Source organism: Fundulus heteroclitus, chromosome 21 (assembly GCF_011125445.2).
Source record: "Fundulus heteroclitus isolate FHET01 chromosome 21, MU-UCD_Fhet_4.1, whole genome shotgun sequence".
Taxonomy (NCBI): domain Eukaryota; kingdom Metazoa; phylum Chordata; class Actinopteri; order Cyprinodontiformes; family Fundulidae; genus Fundulus; species Fundulus heteroclitus.
In genome coordinates, this window is record NC_046381.1 from 14,921,514 (window position 1) to 14,943,590 (window position 22,077).

A 22,077-nucleotide genomic window follows, 5' to 3' on the forward strand; every position below is an offset into this window, starting at 1 on the left:
TGTTTTAATGAATAAAGCAACTCGCCTTTAGACAACAGATGGAAAGAGAGACATTTACATGTGGATGTTAATCAATGTTTACTGTCTCTATCATAATAAATGAATAAACCTGCAAAGCTTTACTTACTGAAAGATTCATAGCAGGAAAATAATTTGTAGTCAGTGGTCTACTCTCAAACACAACCTTGTTTTGATGTGTATTACTGTAACTTGGTTAGTCCAATATATTAATGAAGCAATGCTCCATGAAGCACTGATTCCAGCTTTATAAGTTAACAAAAAAAGCAAGAGAAAGGAGATGGAGTTGCTGTTTCACTTAACAACAACGCCAAAGCAATAAAACAACACGGCATTTGGAGGATGTTGCAGTTCAGCGCTGATCTTTCTGCTGTGGATTATTTAGATCTTTAGATCTGCAAAGTCCAGTGCTGATGAGTTTTCTTACCTGCTGTCTGTCTCCTGCCTGCATGGCTGTACACAAGAGCTCTTGGGTATTTTTCACAGCTTTGAAGGTTTTTGGCAAGTAACAGGACCAACTGATGGCATAGGGAAATATTTTGGTTCTGGATGTTTCATTTGAGCATTACTGATGTGGATGTGAGGTGATCAAATGAACGTCCCCGCTGCACCAAGCAGAGCAGAGGTGATCCCAAAGTACTTTGTGAATGACAATTATTATTCACCCAGGTTTTACACCATCACCCAGCCTGCAATTAGCTCCCGTTGATTCAATTCAATTCAATTCAATTTTATTTATATAGCGCCAAATCATGAAACATGTCATCTCAAGGCACTTTACAAAGTCAAGTTCAATCATATTATACAGATTGGGTCAGATTATACAGATTGGTCAAAAATTTCCTATATAAGGAAACCAGTTGATTGCATCAAAGTCCCGACAAGCAGCATTCACTCCTGGGGAACCGTAGAGCCACAGGAAGAGTCATCTGCATTGTACATGGCTTTGCTGCAATCCCTCATACTGAGCAAGCATGAAGCGACAGTGGGAAGAAAAACCACCCATTAACGGGAAAAAAAAAACCTCCGGCAGAACCGGGCTCAGTATGAACGGTCATCTGCCTCGACCGACTGGGGGTTAGAGAAGACAGAACAGAGACACAACAAGAGAAACAAAAAAGCACAGAAGCACACATTGATCTAGTAATCTGTTCTACATTAGATGGTAGTAGCAGGTGAGTCGTCTTCTCTGGATGATGTCAAAGTTAACAGAACGCCAGACCAGGTGTACCTACTATGAAGAGAAAAGAGAGAACAGAAAGTTAAAGCAGAAATGACAACACATAATGCATAATTGAAGAACAGTAGAACTCAATATAGTGAGAAAATTAGATCCTGATATACTCCAGTAACCTAAGCCTATAGCAGTAAAACTATAAAGGTAGCTGAGAGTAACATGAGTCACTAGTTATAATTCTTGTCAAAAAGAAAAGTTTTAAGCCTAGTCTTAAAAGTAGATAGGGTGTCTGCCTCACGGACCAAAACTGGGAGTTGGTTCCACAGGAGAGGAGCCTGATAGCTAAAGGATCTGCCTCCCATTCTACTTTTAGAGACTCTAGGAACCACCAGCAGACCTGCAGTCTGAGAGCGAAGTGCTCTGTTAGGAACATACGGGGTAATCAGAGCTCTGATATATGATGGAGCTTGATTATTAAGGGCTTTATACGTTAGAAGAAGAATTTTAAATTCTATTCTTGATTTAACAGGAAGCCAATGAAGGGAAGCTAAAATTGGAGAAATATGATCCCTCTTGTTGATTTTCATCAGAACTCTTGCTGCAGCATTTTGGATCAGCTGAAGGCTTTGAACTGCATTTTGTGGACTTCCTGATAGTAAAGAATTACAATAGTCCAGCCTTGAAGTAACAAATGCATGGACCAGTTTTTCAGCATCACTCCTGGACAGAATGTTTCTAATTTTGGCGATATTCCGGAGGTGAAAAAAGGAAACTCTGGAAACCTGTTTAATATGGGATTTAAATGACATGTCTTGGTCAAAAATAACACCAAGATTTTTTACTTTATTACCAGAGGCCAGGTTAATGCCACCCAGATTAAGTGATTGGTTAAGAAGTTTATTTTTTGAGGACTCTGGCCCAAAGATTAAAACTTCGGTCTTGTCAGAATTTAGATGCAGGAAATTTAAAGTCATCCAGCTTTTGATGTCATCAAGACATGACTGCAGTCGAAGTAATTGATTGGATTCATCAGGATTTATGGATAAATATAGCTGAGTATCATCAGCATAACAGTGGAAATTAATCCCATGCTGTCTGATAATTTTGCCAATCGGAAGCATATATATAGTAAAGAGAATTGGTCCAAGGACTGAACCCTGTGGTACTCCACAGGTGACCCTAGAGTTTGAGGAAGATTTATTATTAACATGAACAAATTGGAATCTGTCTGACAGATAAGATTTAAACCAGCCTAATGCTTTCCCCTTAATCCCTACAGTATGTTCAAGTCTTTGTAGGAGAATATTGTGATCAACTGTATCAAACGCAGCACTGAGATCTAACAGGACAAGTATAGACACAAGTCCATTATCTGAGGCCATGAGAATATCATTAGTGACCTTCACCAGAGCTGTTTCAGTGCTATGATGAGCTCTGAAGCCTGACTGAAACTCCTCAAGTAGGTCATTACTTTGTAAATGTTCACAAAGTTGATTAGCAACTACTTTCTCAAGAATTTTAGATAAGAAAAGAAGATTAGATATAGGTCTGTAATTTACTAACTCATCTTGATCAAGAGAAGGTTTCTTAAGTAAAGGTTTAATAACAGCTACTTTCAAAACCTGTGGTACATATCCATTTACTAAGGATAGATTAATCATGTCTAAAATAGTGCCACTGATCAAAGGGAATATCTCCTTAAACAACTTGGTTGGGATTGGGTCTAACATACAGGTAGAAGGTTTAGATGAAGCTAAAATTTTAGATAGCTCAGAAAGCTCTACTGCTTCTAAACAGTTCAAACACTGCGCAGATTCTAAAGATTCCTCCAATGCTGCCTCACTTACTGAGGACGAGGTAATCATGTTTGGGAGGATGCCAATTATTTTATTTTTAATGGCATCAATTTTATTTATGAAGAATCCCATAAAATCATTACTACTAAGAGCTAAGGGAATGGATGGATCAACAGAGCTGTGGCTCTGGGTAAGTTTGGCAACTGTACTAAAGAGAAATCTAGGATTATTTTTATTCTCTTCAATTAATGATGAAAAATATGCTACTCTAACTCTGCGGAGGGTCTTGTTATACAACAATAGTCTGTCCCTCCAGATTAAGTAGGATTCCTCTTGGTGTGTAGAGCGCCATTTTCTCTCCAATTTCCTAACATTGTGCTTCAAGGAACGCAGCTCTGAATTAAACCAAGGAGCCAGCTTCCTGTGAATAATCACCTTCTTTTTCAAGGGAGCTACATTGTCCAATGCAGAACGCAATGAGGAAGTCACATTGTTAGCAAAGGTATCGATTTGTGAATGGGAAGAAACAGCAATGCTGCCATCTACAGGGCATTTCTGCAATACTGAGGATATTAAGAAGGGGACAGACTCTTTAAGTTTTGATACAGCATTATCCGATAAAAATCTACTATAATGGAACCCTCTTTTGGGGGTGGAGAATTCAGTTAGATTAAACTCAAATGTTATTAAAAAATGATCAGACAGGACAGGGTTGTGAGAGAATACTGTTAATTCTTCACAATCAATGCCATATGTCAGAACAAGGTCTAAAGTATGGAGCCGAGAGTGCGTCGGTTCATGCACATTTTGAACAAAACCAATTGAATCTAGGATAGTTTTAAAGGCTACACTAAGGTTATCACATTCAGTGTCAACATGGATGTTAAAATCACCCACTATAATAACCTTATCAGTATTTAACACCAAATCAGATAAGAAATCTGACAACTCATCCAAAAACTGAGTGTAAGGGCCTGGTGGACGATACAAAACAACAAACAGAAGAGGTTTTATTGCTTTGCAGTTTGGATGAGGGAAACTGAGGGTTAAATGTTCAAAAGAACTGTAATTATTAGTTGGCCTGGGACTAATTAATAAATCAGACTGAAAGATAGTTGCCACTCCTCCTCCTCTTCCCACAGATCTGGGAATGTGGAAATTTGAATAACTGGAGGGGGTTGACTCATTTATACTAACGTAGTCCTCTTGTAGCCAGGTTTCTGTGAGACAAAACAAATCAATCTGATTATCAGAAATCAATTCATTAACTAACAAAGTCTTTGGAGGGAGAGACCTTATATTTAATAGACCACATTTTATTATTTTATTTTTAGGTTCAAGGTGAACCATATTGATTTTTATTAGGTTTTTATGATTTGTTCCTTTTAGATCAGTTTTTGATCTGTTAAGTTTTGGCCGTGGGAAAGACACCGTCTCAATAGGATAATGGGTGGGTAACAGTACAGAAGCTGCAGAGAGGTGTGTTAAACTACGGCTCTGCTTCCTGGTCTGGACCCTGGGTTGTCAGCATTGACATGATGACCTTGTCAGTAATCTTGCTTCCAATGTTGTGAGCGTTACTGTCATACAATGTTAGGAAACTGCTGGCTGTTTTAAATCATGGTTTGAAATGTTAGTGTTTACTGTGTTTTTTTATTGTTTAATTTTTATTATAGATGTATAAAATCACTAAAGACCATTTAATAACGAAGATAACTCGATTAAATAACAATTTATTTTTATTTTTTTAAATTATAATTATACTAAGATACAAAATCACTGGAAACTAACCTGGCCCCAATTACTGGTTGTAACCACTGGGAGCAACAGCGGGAGTCTTTTTCATTGCCGCAGAGAATTTTTGATCCGTTCTTCTCTGTATGAATTGCCTCACCCAAGAAAAGTGAGACCTGCAGGGATTTAGATGTTTTTTCTGGTTTATTTATATTTCCATGACCTCCTGGAAGAGTTCTTGATTCATCTTGGAGTAATCTTACTATGGCAGCCACTCCTGGAAAGGTTCGCTGCTGTTCCATGTTTTCTCGATTCCTGGATAATAGCTCTCACTGTAGTTCCCAAAGCCTCAGAAAGTATTTTATAATCCTTTCCAAATTAATTGATATGAATTTTTTGGTTTCTCATTGATTCTTGGTTTTCTTTGGGTCAGATTAATACATTTTTTTAATGATCTGAAAGATTTAAGTGTGAGAAAAAGAAAGCAAAATTATAGTAAATATACTTTTTCACAGCACTGTATCTGTTTTAAAATGTTTTACTGTTTCTTTCTTTTTATGTGACACTCATTTCTTTCTTTCTTTTCAATAAAATTGTATTTATATAGCGCCAATTCACGACACATGTCATCTCAAGGTTCTTTAAAAAGTCTTGGCAAGCAGCATTCACTCCTCCTGAAAGAGCGTAGAGCCACAGTGGACAGTCGTCTGCATGGTTGATGGTTTTGCAGCAATCCCTCATACCGAGCAAGCATAAAGCGACAGTGGAGAGGAAAACTCCCCTTTAACGGGGAGGAAAACCTCCAGAAGAACCCGGCTCAGTGTGAACGGTCATCTGCCTCGACCGACTGGGGGTTACAGAAGACAGAGCAGAGACACAAAAGCACAGAAGCATTGATCCAGGAATCCTTTCTATGTTAGAGAGTGTAATGGCAAACTAGCTTCACAGATGGCTGTGTCCAGCGAAGAGACACAGTTTAGCAGATAAACCAGTTGGTTTTCAGATAAACCAATAGCTATCTCAAGGAAAGAAACAGGGTGAGACTCTGAGAAACAGGACCGACTGGATCAGATGGAGCTGTTGACAGCAGTAGCTCAGACCATCTGCACACCAGTATGCTGTCACAGCTAGACAGAACACCAGGCCAGATGTAGCTGCTATGGAGAGAAAAAGCAGAGAGGACATAAAGTTAAAAGTTGAAATAATAATAAATGCAGAACTTGAGAATAGAGGGATAATTCAGTGAGAGAAATAGGTCTTTATGTCCCCCGGGAGCCTATAGCAAACACCTCTATTTTCTTATTTCTGTTCCTTATATTCCTGTAAAACACTCTGAACTCCTTCGTGCATGAACAGTGTTATACAAATGAACCCGCTGTCCCTTAATATAGCATACAGAGCGCAATATTTAACACTGAACAGTGTTGTTTCCACCTAAGTCTGATTGGAACGCCTTAATTCCCACCTAATATTTCACTTATCTAAACTTGTTTGCAGAATAATTTTAGCATCCTATTATTGTTTTTCTATTTTTACGTTTTTCTACATTTAAGCAGAGCAGCTGTAGGAACACATATTCACTCTGGGATTAATAAATTATTCTTGTTCTGCTTCTTACATTTATTTTTTAGCTCCTTTTGCCCTTGCATCCTTTTCAAACTACCTCCTTCCATGTCTCCGCTGAGCCATCATAACACAAACAGGTGTCATGATCCGTGGCGCAGACAACACGACAAAAACTCACGCAGAAGCATCTTGGTTAATCAGCAATCACTGCCTTTTTTTTCCCCCAGCATAAACACGCCTGTTATATGGGCCAAGTTGTGTCAGTGTAAATAGCCCAGAACAATACACTCTGCATTTCCAGCTGCAGCAGCCCCCTTCTGATTGGCTCGATCGATCGTCGGAGGCATTTGATGTTATAGGAGGCGAGGCGAGGCATATTGATTGGAGGATAATCAGAGTCGAGCTGGCCCGGGTCCTCTTCAATAATTCAAAGAAAGGATTTGGGTGAGATTCCCTTAGATCGGAGGTGCGATGTACATTTCATGGCCTGAGAGATGGGGTGCTGCAGCGGAGCAGGGCGTGAGTGTGTCTGTCACTGTGGAGTTTAGGGCTTGGAGGGGTGGGGACGGAGGTCACATGAGCTCAAACATGAGATACCTCCTAACCAATAAGACGCTGCAGAAATGCTGTCGTCCTAATGTTAAAAATATGAAAATTGAAGAAAAATAGCTTCACAATTTGCATGTGATCTCGTGTGCATATAAGAGTGCCTATGCAGATGTTCACAACCGGGGATCCTTTTTCTCTTCTTTGGGTCCGTTTTGTATGAGCTCACCCAGAGGAGCTTACATTGTAGTCCAAGCATTGATCTTCCTTTTTAACACATTTCAGCTTTGTGTCTGTGACTAAGCCGGTTTTACTGGCCGTAACAGTGCCGTGAAATGCACAAGCATCTTTTACACTTTAATCTTTGTTTCTGCAATAAATTTCAAACCAAGATCCTGACTTTGGAAGGTTGATGCATTTGTGTTTTTTTGTTCTTGTTGTTTGTTTGTTTTTTCACTTTGCAGAAAATGACCAGGATTCCTCAATATTTTTGCTTGACTGACCATGTTGGAAAGTCAAAAATCACATATTTTTCCTATCAGTGAATGCATAGTAACTGCATGCTGTGTGGTCGAGGTAACCTAAAAACACCCTTCAGTGTAGAAGTTGTTACAGAATGAAGGAAATCAAAGAGAGAACATTTTTGTGTTTGAAATGGTTTGATAGGAAACAGGTTATAAAAGAGGGTATAAAAGGCTATTTAGATGGAAATTGTATTTTCATATCGATATTGGCTATATATATATATATATATATATATATATATATATATATATATATATATATATATATATATATGTATATACTTTTTTTTTTTTACAAATATCCAAAAAACAAGTAGACTGTTAAGTATCTATGTATTGCCATGTATAGAAAATAAATGTAGCACAACACTCTTAAAATACAAACAAAAATATTTTTTCACTAAAGGTAGAGCAGATTCAACAGATTTTTATAATGTCAACTTCTGATACGTTTACACTTTTGGCGAAAACCCTTCACAATCTTCATAAATAAATGCTAAACTTTTTTTCCCCCCCATTGATTAATGTAAATCTTTGCTATGCCGTGTCCACAGTTACAATAACCAAAGGCATGTGGCGCTCTTAAAACAATGGGCTCAAAAAGTAAGAAGTGTGTGTTTTCGCAGCAGGGAAATTAATTAGTATACAAAACAGTGAATTGTGGGAGGTGTGTTAAAAATCCAAGCCAGGAGACTTCATGGTGAACAGACGTGATTTACAGAAAAAGGTTTCAGGGGGAGGTGAAAAACACCCACGTAGAACTTTGTGACCCCCTTTCTCTCCCCGCCCAAAACGAATATATCACCTTCTGCTAATCATTCTGCTGAAAACACACCACTCTAATATGAAAATCGGTTGCGAATGTGCCTTCAGCGGCCATCGCTCACAGACGCTTCTCACTTATTCCGCTGACCCGTCCTCTGGATGCACATTCTACCAGTCTCTCAGGTCTCCAATATGGCTGCTGTGCTGCCTCTGCAAAAAAAGGTCACTCGGGGGTGCTGCCGGCACAAAGAGCGGCTTTTCTCCCCGGCGCTTATCTCCTAATCACAGCAATTATCGCGGCTTGTTTGTTTGTTTGTTGGCTGGACTGGTGCATTAGAGTGTTTGCGTCCCGCTGACCGCTGCAGACATGTCAGCGGGTGTCTGGGGAGGGACACTGCAGCTGGAGGGCATCCTGACTGCAGATGTGGGAGCAATGAAGGGGTGCATCATGTTCTTGTTATATATATATATATATATATATATATATATATATATATATATATATATATATATATATATATATATATATATATATATATATATATACACATATAGATAGATAGATAGCTAGCTAGCTCGATAGCTCGCTAGCTAGATAGATAGATAGATAGATAGATAGATAGATAGATAGATAGATAGATAGATAGATAGATATAAACACACCTATATGTGAGTGTACAGACTTCAATGTCCTTTACCGTGATTATATGTGTCAGAGCAACACCAAGTTGTGCAGAAGCAAAAGGATATATCCATCCATCCATCCATTTTCCGAACCGCTTTATCCCTCATGGGGTCGCGGGGGTTGCTGGTGCCTATCTCCAACGTTCACTGGGCGAGAGGCGGGGTACACCCTGGACAGGTCGCCAGTCTGTCGCAGGGTAACACAGAGAGACAAACAGGACAAACAACCATTCACGCACACACTCACACCTAAGGACAATTTTGGAGAAGCCAATTAACCTACCAGTCATGCTTTTGGTCTGTGGGAGGAAGCCGGAGTACCCGGAGAGAACCCACGCATGCACAGGGAGAACATGCAAGCAAAAGGATATATGATTCTCAAATTATAGATAAAAACTAGAACAAGGTGGCATTATTTACCTTTAGACATCCACTAATCAGTAGACAGAGACAACCTGTGCTTAGTGTAATCTCAGTATAAAGCCAGCTACTCTGGGAAGGCTTCAGAGGTCTGGAAGAGAGAGCATTACTGAACAAACCGCATCATAAAGACCAAGGAGCCCAGCAGAAAGGTGCAGGGAGACAGCTTGAACATCTCAATAACCTCCGTTGAGTTCAGCTTTTGAAAATGGAAAGAGCAATGGACAAGAAATCCAAGGCTTGGCTCGCCACTGAAGTTTATAGGCCAGGAAGAAGTGAATTAATAATAGAAGCAGGCAAGACGACAACTCTGGAGGAGCTGCAGAGACTCACAGCTCAGGTGGGGAATCTGAGCTCCACAAACACACGTCATTCATGAAAGAGCGGCAAGAAGCAATGTGAGGTCCCAACGGCAAACATGAGGAAGACGGGATTCTGGTGTTTGTGGCCTAAATGCCAAACAGTTGGTGTGTCAGAAAATGAACGCTGCACATGGCATCCCCACTTTGAAATGTGGTTGTGGCAGCTTCATGCTATGAGAGGCAGTTCCTCAGCAAAGACATGGAAGGTCAGGGGGGATGGGAAGATGGACGGAGCTAAATACGGGGAAAAAAACAGAAAGAAAATACCCCTTATGTACAGCTAGAGCTGCCTTGTGAGGGTGTAGGGAAAAAAAACATATATGTGTTAAATTGGCCCAGTCAAAGTTCAGATCTTAATCCAATTGAGAGTTGATGTTCACTGACGATCTCTGTTCAATCTGGGCTTTCAGCTTGACTTGTACAGAAAGTGGGTTCTACTAAGTGAAGACACAGCACTTTTTGCAGCTCTGTCTACTATCTGTATTGTCCTTATGCTGTGCGTTTTTCCTTTCCACTAATTCTACCATCCTCTTTTTACATCTTCTTGAAAATACCTCAAAATCTGTTTTTTATCTGTACTACACGCGTCTGCATTAAAGCCTTCTGATCTCTTCTTCCCCAGACCCTGCCTCTGTCTTCTCCTCTACCTCCAGCCCAAGCACCTCCAGACATCAGCGGACCAGGATGTAGACAAACGACATCTTACCGAGAATCACGCCTCTGTGCCCGGTTCCATTACCCCACGGCTCCTACACCGCTACGCCTCTACTCCACAGCCATCTCCAGCAGCAGTGGCTGAAGAAGCGGGGCTTTCTCTCTCTTACGTTGTTGGAGCACGAGATCTACCTGGCTAATTATAGCCCCTCGCTGCTTAAACAGGCACAGTCTCACCAGGATCACGGAGCACGCATTGCAGGACAAGAAAGGAGTTTATTGTTACATAGATGAAAGATGCATGCCAAGGTTTCTGCTTTAATCCATATTTAGATCGTTTTTCCTCTGGTTTGACATCATTTCAGTTTTTAAAACACTTCACTGTTGCTTCCGCTTAAGGTTTTTATCGTCTAGATCCAGAATTTCACCCAAACATTTCGTCTTCCTTCTCAGTTAGGTTCAGCACAGAGTGACCTTGATATGGAAACTGTAGGTGAGATCCACACACACACACACACACACACACACACACACACACACACACACACACACACACACCACCGTGTATGATTGTGACCCAGCATCTCGTCTTTCCATCATCTCCAGCTGTTTTTTCCCCTTCTCCCATCGCCGTAGCAGTTCTCTGAGAGGAACCTCCCCGGTTTCATGCAGCATCACCCCCCCAAACGGCGTGCAGCTCTGCTCCTCGCCGTCGTCCTTCCCCCTCACTCAGTCTCCTGCCCTTTTATTCCTCCAAAGTCCTTGATTCACGTATATTCTGCTGAAGAGCCCCTATACATCAGCCCAGCAGCCAGGGAGACAAAGACAGGCCGCAGTTAATTACCTATCATTTAGAGCAGATGGCTGCAGACGATATGTAAATGTGTGTGTGTGCTTGTCTGCAAATGTGTGCTTATGCGATTGTTTGTATGACTGCATATATGCGTTTTCAGCTTTGTTTAGCAGCAAGCAATAAAACGGTGTGAATAAGTTTTGCAATTAAAACGACGATGCAGATTGTTTTGCTCCATCAAGACGTGTTAATGACCGAAATCATAATTATGGGCTCTCTTTTAGGGTCCCTGCGTGTTAATTTATGTCTACCAGTCTGTTTACTGATTAAGAATAAACCGCAAAGTTGTGCTTTTATTAAAACTAATAGAGGCTCTTTTTCATGCAATCCAAAAAAAAAAAAAAAAAGAAGCAGAACAATTTGGATTATTTCGCTCAATCACAACAAAGCCACTTGAATCTAGGCCATGTGAGTCAGCGGAGACATTTGTGCTTTGATCTTTGACAGACTCTAGTCGGAGTCGAAAACAACTTTTCAGTGCGAAACAAGCAAAAGTTACAGCGTCTTTCGCGTATTTCGGCAACCCTTGTAAAGACCTGTGGAAAAGCTTTAAAATTGTTTCATCTCTCATCCCAATGGCCCTCACAATTGGGTTTTCTCCCACTAGTAAACCCAATTGTTAATTTGAGTATATTTATTTTGTGGAGGAGAAAAAGTCTTCTGATTAAAAAAAAAATGTTTTTTTGTTCGTTTTGTTTTTCCAAAATCACAATCAGAATCAGGTTTATTACCACATCAATTGAGACACTGACAAAGGATTTTTTTTTTTTACGGTAACTTGGTAAGAAAACATGTAGAACAACCTTGTGTCTTCATTTTTTTCCCCTCCTTTGCATAAATCTATTCCATTTCTGCTATATCTGCTGAAGATAATCCAAAATAAATATGTGAGTTTGACTAAACTGTGTTCATTTACACACAGAAGCCAAAGTATTCTTTCATTTCCTGAAAAGTTTCCTCTTTGGAGATGCAGATGTAATTTCTTTCCAACCGAGAAAAAAACATGCATCGTAAAAATTAGCTGAGTTCTTTTACATAGGTTGCAAAAAAAGGTTTGCACAAGTGTGAGGAAACAGTTGCACACAAAAAAAAAATTCACATAAAATAAATCATAACTCTACTCTACTTCCTGAAATGATCAGGGTTTTCATTCATTCTGTCGCTCTTGGTCTCCCTGGGGTAAAAATATGATGATATAGTCAAAATTATTTTTGCCACTCTTCAAAATGGGAAAAACCATAGAACATGTTAATGAACTAAGGTAAGGTGAGTGCTGATTTTCATAAGCCAGGAAACTTGCCTAGCCTACGCCATAACTGTGGTCAAAGCAAAAATGAAAAACGCTTACACAGCTGGAAGTAAAGAGAGACCCAGTTTTGATTCTCCGTACAGGGAGAGGCTAAAATATCAAAATTGCTGCTGGACAACGACAACAAAATACCAAATTTACCAGGGGTGTAACGCCTCATTGACGGTGCTGTGAGAGCCGTTGTGCTTTTCTTTGCAGAGTTAATTCATGATGAATCTGTACTGCATGACAGATTAATGCTACAGTGAACTCAGTGACACAGGAAGGCACGTAACCACAGAGGGAGTGTGTGGTTTTTCAGATCAATACAACTGCATGAAAAAAAAAAAACCAACACTGTTCCTTCTGCATACAAACTGTACGTTGAGCCTCCTCTATGGCAACCTTTTCGCACCAGAATCTGCGCTACAGTGCACCGTCCTGTGCCTTTGTGCGGTTGCCACTGTGGAAATATTCTGTGTATGTTTATTCCCCACCAACACACCCAGCAGGAGCCTGCGAATATAGCCAAGCATGTGTGACTCTAAGTTTGCAGCACCGCAGATGGAGACCCGCTAATTTACTCATTATAGATATTTAACATGGGAGAAAACATCAAATGTGACCATGCAGCATCGGCGTTCTGTGTGTGTGTGTGGGTTCTTCATTCAGCTTCAGCTCGGAGCCGTCCGCCCTCTCCCACTTTGCACGTGGAAAATTAAGTGATTCCCTCTTTTTTTTTCTTTTTTTTTTATTATTTGCACAGATTAATTCTCTTCATGCTCGAGCTTGACTCCATCAGTGGTGGAGCAGCAGCAAACAGCAGCAAGTGGAGCTCATTCACACGATGGTTAGTCTTCTATTGGCTCCCTGGTGAGCGAAGCTCTTTCACAGCTCTGAGGAGTTAACGCTGCTTCAGGCCCTTTATGGCATCCTGGGGAAGGAGAGCAGTTTGGCTCGGTGTGAATAAAGATCTATTTACTAATTCAGTCAGTTCCAAGACAGCGAAGTGTGCTGTTCAGCTCTCCAGTGATAAATCCAATCAGATATCCAAGGAAGACATTTTTAACCAGGAATTTGGTAAATCAAGCGTTTTATTGATACCAAAACAAGAGTTACTTGTTGGCATCAGAGAAATAACCAAGTGAAACATTTCATTTTCATTACCTAATGAGTTTATAGCTTCAATCAGATACGTAGGAGCCTCTGTGTAAAGTTCATTTAGACCAATTAGGCAGCTCACAATCAGCGATGTGTCTGTTCAGGTTTTAGGAAGCAGAAACAGTAAAAAGAAAAAAAAAACTGACCATCTTTTAGTTTTAAATTGTAACAATGAGGCCCTCTCCTGGCAGGAAGTATCTCTGCACAAGCTCCTGTTTTTTTATCTGCTCTCTATCTACTTTTTCTCTTTATCAGAGCAGTCAGTTTAATTACGAGCACCGCTGGCAATCAAAAAAAAATCCAATTGGCCTTTTTTGATTTTAGTCTCTCTGGTGCTGCTCTGCTGGATGATTGTGAATCAAACGGTGGGATGCGCCTGGGAGACCAATCCAAGCAGCAACAGTTGCCTTGGAAAATATTTCAATATATATATTTACAAATAGAAATCTGAAAAATGCGTCGCGTCTCGTAGACCATGAGTCAATCCTGGAGCTACAGCTGCAAATCTTCAGCGGTATTTCTCCACCGGCTTTGCACTTACAATGGGGGAATGTTCTCTTTGCAAAATAGCTCAAGATGAAACAGATTGGATGGGAACCGTCTGTAAACGTCACTAGTCCAGCCTCGCCACAGATCTAGTTCTGGACTTTGACTGGGCCATTCTAACACATGAATATGTTTTGATCCAAACATTGTAGCTCTGGCTGTATGGTTTGCATTATTGTCCTGCTGGAGCGGGAGCATCCTTTCTTCTTTTAGCTCCGTCCATCCTTCCATCAGCTCTGACCAGCTCTGGGACCCCTGCTGAAAAAAAAAATCCCTCCGCATTTTTTTTTTTACGGTGTGGAGGTTGTGTTTCGGGTGAGATACGGAGTTCAAATATCCTACAGGTGGGCTCTCTTTAGCAATTAGGTGAATGCTGAAAGTAATTGCTCGACCTGGGTTTTGTTTAGGGGCTGCCAGAGTAGAGAGGGGCTGAACCTAAATGCACGTCACACCTTTCAGTCCGCTTCACAATTGTGCATCGTTTCCTATTAATTCATCGCATTACAATTAAAATACTTTAAAGTTGTTCAAGCGGTATGACTGCTTTCACGATGCATTGCAATGATGCTACTCTGTTCCCAAAGGAAACACAACATATAACACATGAAACTGACTTCATATGTTACCTTGTTCTTGTGCTCATCACCTCCTTTTCCCCTGAATAATAATAATAATAATAATAATAATAATAATAATAAATAATAATAATAATAATAATAATAATAATAATAATAATAATAATAATAATAATAATAATAGTAATAATAATAATAATAGTAATAATAATAATAAAAATCCAAGTCACACAGCGTATCTCTCTCATGCACCTGCAGCGTAAAAACTGTGCAGCTTTGATCTGGTCTTGCTTGCGCTCCGCATCTCTCCCGAAGCAGAAAACCATTACATGCACTTTATGTGACAGATGCACTTGTCATGCAGAGGAAAGCTCAGATCCCTGGCAATCAAGAGGTGTCGGGAGATGCCTCCAGAAGTCGCATTAATATTCATGAGTGCAGGAGCTGCCCTATGATGTAATTGCGGTAGCAGCGAAGGTCAGCGGCTTCGCCCAGCCCTTGCACAACATCAGACATATCAAAGCCCAGATGTCCAGGCTACGCTCAGGTCTGGTTATGTTAATCTCTGTGTGTATATTGTAGACGGAGGATGACTGAGATGAAAATCCGCCGGTAATGGCGTTATCTTCAGACTTTTTATCCTCTCAGAGAGTCTGACTCTCATGCAGCAATGATGCTGTCCTGTTTTCTCTCTCTGGACACACATCACAGCAGGCGGGGCCTTTCATCCTTGGAGCAAAGCTGTTTACAAGCCTTACATCCGCCCATGTGGTCGGTTTCCGAAAGCTGTGCCAGTTCTGAATATGAGGCATGTGCCTTTTATTCGTATTTCCCCTTCAGCCTGAATGTGGCTACACATTTTTTTTTATTATATATCAAAACAAAGAATCTCAGAGTTGGTATTCGACTATAAAGACACCTTTCACAAATAAACCAGTTTACTGCATTATAAGATATGTAGTAGTGCATGTTTGCTTTCGATCTGACTGGATGTCATTCCAGTCGTCGTTTTTGTGTTGTTCCCTCTGTGAATCCCCTCAGTGTTGCTGCTGACTGACAGAACCAGCACAGCTTCTTTCACATAGGATGCTGTTAGACCCAGATCTGTCACAGCATATGACTTTAACTTAAGCATAATCGTGTGGAGTGGAGAATTTGTAACATGAAATTCCAACTTTTATGAGGTGTTTAGAGTTCTTTCAGTCTGTTTGTGTCTGGGAGACGGCCCAAATGTCAGTTTTGTCCCATCTGCAAGAGCAACCGTGACTGTAAAGTTTCATACGGAATCAGTGTCAGTTTACCGTGGAAGCAAAGTCTGAGCTTGGGGACAGCTAGTCATCATGCAGGGGCGATTTAAGGACATCATGGGGGCCTTGGCCCTACCTACACAGGTTCCCTTTACACATGCATATGATTTTAACCCTTATCCACATAAAATAGACATTTTATAAGGCAATCTTTTTACGTGCTCTTTCTAATTTGATGAATGTCTTTATCAATAGCAAGAAATACCCAAAGCGTTCCAGTTAATGCGGCAGGTCTGTAACAGTCACTGAAAAGCACCAAAAAACAAAGAAGGTGTGGCGCATGTCCTCACAGCTTGGTGTTAGGCGGGACGATGACGTCCTCATTGTCAAATGATTTCTGCAAAGATTCAACACACCTCATTGGGAACTTAAAAATATCCCGTTTGCAGCATATCCGTTTATTTAAAAAAAAAAGTTTTAATAAAATAACGGGGGGGCCAGGCTACTGCCCCGGCAAGCTGTCCCAGTAAGCGTGGATGGATCATTTAAAAACTGGCTCCTTTGGCACACGCCAACAAAACCTGTATGTGCAAAATGTATACAATACAAGAACTTAAGGTTCTTTATTCTACTTTTTATATTTTATTCAGACACTTTAACATTTTGCATCTGTTTGGTTTTAAGTTGGAATATATCAATAAAGTATCATAATGCTATGATGCATTAAAAGACAGTTGCCCAACTATTCCACTGCCTATAATTAAATAAAAAGATGTTTTATTGTCTGTAACTACATATCATAAACATGGGCTCCCTGAGAACAGACCCCAGTTCAATAAAATGTTTCTATTCAATTCTATTTATTTAAAGGTCAGATAAAACCCAAAGTTAGTCATACTAAGTGACACTTTTAAACTATCTCCAACTACAATAAAAAATAATTTATTAAAATAGAGATCAATATCACATATTAGCAATGCAAGTATATGGTAATAACCACATCTAATCACAGTTAAGGTTGATATTCTTCTCTCTCCGGGTGTTTTAAATGACGAAAAGTATTTCAGTGAAAAGAAAAAAAATGACTTGCTTCTGTCTGAAAACCCTGAAGCCGGGTAGAAAAAAGACAACACCACAAAATAAAAATAAAAAATAAAAACAAGACAAAACTCAATAAACATGTTTTGGATGAAACATGCACATGTATGTACAACCTGATGTTACAATAGAATGTTAGAAAACTATGATAGCACAGCTAGCATGTCTAAAGTAAACGCTTAGCACCTAGACTGATAGCTTAAAGCTAACGTCTATGGAAAACTCCATTCTCTGCTAACAGTTAGCAACAGTGCCGTGATAACAGACTTTTACAGGCAAATAGCATGTCCAACCTTAGCATACCATCTACATGACTTTAATACAAACAGGTAAATGTCACCAATGCTCTGAGAGTCTTAACGGCTGCTTTTCATTGTAACTTTATCAGTTTTTATCCAGAGTTTTGAGAAGAATTTGAACTATCTGTGAACTGCTATGATGGAGGCAGTCTGATGCAGAAACTATTAAAATAGTAGAGACGCTTTGAAATTCACATGGTGGGGAGGCTTGTACTTAGCCCGCCAAGTTTCAGAACTCTAAAACTTTTCGAAGCTGAGACCATGTTTCTCAGATGTCTAACGGCAACAAAGTCATCCCATTTCAGTTCAAGCAAAAAAAGAAAGTCCGTCCTCCATTAACCCTATTACTAATGATCGCATAAACAATTTGGTCTATTGTGAAATTGTAAAACCAGTTTGTTCAAATCTAACCTCACATGTAAAAAAAAAACCACATACCACAGATTCAGCTGTCAATGTTTATTGAAAAAGATTCATTAAACTCTATTTTATGATGATTGGGTGCCATCGATATTTTGCTATTTTTGCATTTGTATTTGGCTTTAAGTTCAACAGTTTTGATCATATTCTACATTTGGTCAAAATATCTGTAAATAGTGTTTTTTTTGCCTGTTTTCTGTCACATGCTTTTGTATCATACTTATACTGGTCATTCTACCTTTCTTTGGTCCTTCTATGTTTTATTGTTCACGTTTGTATCTCACAATGCTTGTTTTCAACCTTTTTTTCCTTTTACATGATACTTCATTATCTATCCATCCCACCTTAGAAAATGGGTTTGGGTTGGCTTCATCCACCTCAGGAGATTCTGGAAGTTTTGAAATAAAGTGATTTGAAGAGCAAGAAGGTGGAAAATCCCCTGAATTAGCAGTGTTGAACACTTCCTGTACAGTAGAAGGCATAATTTCCATGAGCTCCTGTCAGGGGTAATAACCACAGCAGTCGTATAGAGAGCTCCCACAGGGCTGTTTGACTATGCCAGCAAAAAGAAGGGCGGGGGTGTCTTAATGGGTCAGGGGGGTCAGTAGGGTTTGAGCTGGCGGCTCTCCGACTGTCTCGTCTCATTTAGCTCTTTTTGTACGCGGCCAAGCTGTCTCTCTGATGTAAAGCTTCATCGTTAACTCCGCCGCGTGGACTCCGGCATTAGGAGAAGATATGGATGGGATCCCCAAGAGAACGCCGAGTGCAAAAGGCAAAAACACCAGCTGCAAGCAAATGTTTAGTAGTGGACCTGTCCCAGTGCTGACATCAGCAGAGACGGGGTAATTCCCATGGAAAACGATAAGGCACAAAGTGTAGGCGGAAGGAATAAAAGAAGGGCGGAGGGAGGACTAAGAATAGGAGTACAAGGATTGTAATTGGTTCGCTGGCTGCGGAGGATCGAGGCTCAGAGCGCAGAGGCCCCTTAATGTCTCCACCTGGCCTGAACAGGAGGATATGAATATATACATTCGCCATATATGTTACTGCTGAGTGCGGAGTCTCCAGGTCTCAGCAGGCAGCGTGTCCTATTTCATTCCCTTACACCTTTCCATTTCATTTCAAATGCATTACATCTCAGGCCTTTCCGTTCCGTCGCTACCCCCCGCCACGCCAAGCCTCGGCGAGAACGCAGTGTGGCGGTTCAGGCCACATTCCTGCATTTGAATTCAATAAGCAGCCAGACTGAAGCCTGTGTGCCCCGGCTATCGCCTGCAGAACATCAGAACGTGGCCCTGCTATTACTTCAGCGGCACTACCGTAGACCGTTTGATATTTATGAGGCTTTGGTTGGGCTTACAAGGAGTGAAGCACGGTGGTGGTACAGAAATATATCAGTGCATAAAGAATGAGTCGCCATAATCATATCTGTTCTTCTCATTACTCATCCTTTTGTTTAGTGTTTCAAATTGCTTTTCTGTGTCCTTCAAACTGTAGCTTCACTAAGGGGTCGTATACATCCGTTTAACCTTCCATCCATCGTCTTCTGCTTATCCAGGACCGAGTCGTGGCTTGTCCAGATGGGAAACCTTGACATCCCTCTCACCAGCAATATTGTCCAGCACTTTCTGGGGGATCCCGTTGAAAATGATCTGATACTTATCAGAGGCTGATTAGGATAACATCTTAAAGTTCAACTATGAGACTCAAGTCACCATCTCTGTGACATGTATGAAGCACAGAAATATGCTGTTGTTGAATGGTCCACAACAAGTGTTACTGGTCGTTTCTTTTTTTACTCTTGTCCATAATGATTTTCTTCTATTTGTTGATTTTGGGATCCAATTGGCCGAATGAGAACTTAGTACGCTGGTCAATAGGGGGGGCTACTCTGAGCAGCCTCTGGATCTATTATGTGTGGAAACACACGTTTTAATTTGAGAAACTGCTGAAAATCTAAACAGCCTTCTCGTACAAAAGTGGTGAAATTGAATAAAGTTGCTATGTTGTTGTGTTTTTGGGGAAATGTGTTGTGTTTTGACTCCACCATGGTTTGACTCCACCATGAGGATTTCTGATTTCCACCAACCAAACCGTCATCTCGGATCATTATTTTCCTCATATATATATATATATATACTATATATATATATATATATATATATATATATATATATAGATATATATAGATATATATAGACCACTATATAGACCACAATGTATATGCACGTATGTATGCGTAGGTACGTATGTATGTAGGCGACCACTAAGAATGTAAATGAGACATTTACATTCCTATTTCCTTTTTTGTATTTTTATTTTTTTGGTATTCTTTTTGACCCATTGTATATATGAAGACTCACTGTATATAACTGAATGCACCTTCCCTACTCTGCACCTTCTTGTATGAGCCGATGTGACGAGTGAATTTCTCCATTGTGAGATCAATAAAGACTATCTTATATTACCTTATCTTATATATATATATATATATATATATATATATATATATATATATATATATATATATATATATATATATATATATATATATATATATACACAACACATTTCCCCAACACATTTCCCCAAAAACACAACAACATAGCAACTTTATTCAATTTCACCACTTTTGTACGTCTCTCATCCCAACCTCTGAAGTTGCATCATTTTGACGAGTAAAGGCCCAAAGTATAAGGGCACCTAACTGTTAAAAACACACGCATTGATTTTGACGTGCTATTGAGATTTCTAAACGAGATGAAGAATTTGTTTTTTATATTTCCTGCCTCCCTGTGGGCATTGCACATAATAACAATGCCAAAATATAATCCTTTCTTCTCTTTGAATCTTTATTCATCGCTGAAACTTTACTCAATGCTATAGCAGAAATACATAAAAGGATGACTATTATAAAGGATGAGCAATATCCACTGATGTCAAAATGTCATCACCATGGCAATCATTTGCTCTATTCATTGATTTATTTAAAAAATATATATCAGAGTGCAAACCACTCAATTCTTGGTGTCTGTGTGTGGAACAATACTTTGTGTTCAGATCTGATCTAGATCATCTCGATGTGTTTGGAAAAATGCTCAGTGTCTACTTTCACTTCACAGATGATGATATAACCATGGAAACAGAGACACAGCAAGAACACTGACGCATTCCTGTCAGTCAAAATCAGCCTTCCTCAGACTCTGCACACTGTTTTATTCGTCTCTCTGAAGTCCAAGTTAGAGTCTTTATGGATATTTGGAGGAGAAAGACTTACTCTCTCTACGATATTTTAATTATTTATTTTGAAATGCCAGCAACAATCTGTAGCTGCAGCAGTTTTATAGAAAAGAACATGAACAAAAAAAGGACAATAACTCTCCAAAAAAATCTTGTTCCTGTTTATTGCCTAAATTGGGAACATCCTGTCCCTGAGTGCTGCAGGCAAAACTATTATATGCATTTATTATGACCTGGCTGGACTATTGTGGTTCCTTATTATAAGGATGTTCCAAAAATGAGTTAAAAAGCCTTTAGGTAATACAAACACCCATAGTTTTAATATAAATTTGAAGGAGGGATTATATTCTGCAGTTTGAACTTTTATTTAATGTGTCCGTGTTAAACCCAGAACAGAATATATAAGTAATCTTCTTTGATACATAAAGCCATAAATGACAAAGCTCTAATTCAGATTAAAGCATGCAGTACCCCCCTACCAATTAAACATGTTGTTTTTGTCACGTTACAACCACAAACTTCAATACTGTAATCAAAATTTTGTAGGTGGAAAAAGACACATGCTTTAAAAAACAAAAACATTCACAAAGTGTTTTCTTCGAGCGTTGCCCAGCATATCCTATCAATTCTGACCAGCATCGATGCATCTTCTGCATGATGTTGCCACCACCGTGCTTCACTGTGGGGTTGGTGTATTGAAGGTGATAAGTAGTATTTGTGTTCTGCCACATAAACTCTCATGCAGGACAAAAAGCTCAGTTTTGGTCTCATTTCTAACCCAGAGCAGCTTGATCAACAGCTCTGCTGTGTCCTCCACAATGCTAGTGACAAACAGCAACTGTTTGGTTGCCACCAGTCCTCAAAGGACAGACCTAACACTCTCCTTTCTCAGTCTGTCAGTTCAAGTTTGCAGTTGGACGTTACTTTTTTCATTTTCGGATGATGGACTGAGCGGTGCTGCGTGAGCTGTTCAAAGCCTCTGAGGTCTTAACAGATCAGCTGAATTTACACTGAGATTAAAGTACACTAAAGTGTACTCTATTCTCTAATTAGGTCATTTAGGAAGGCTACTTGCTTTCACTGGATTCCAATCAGAGGTGTCAA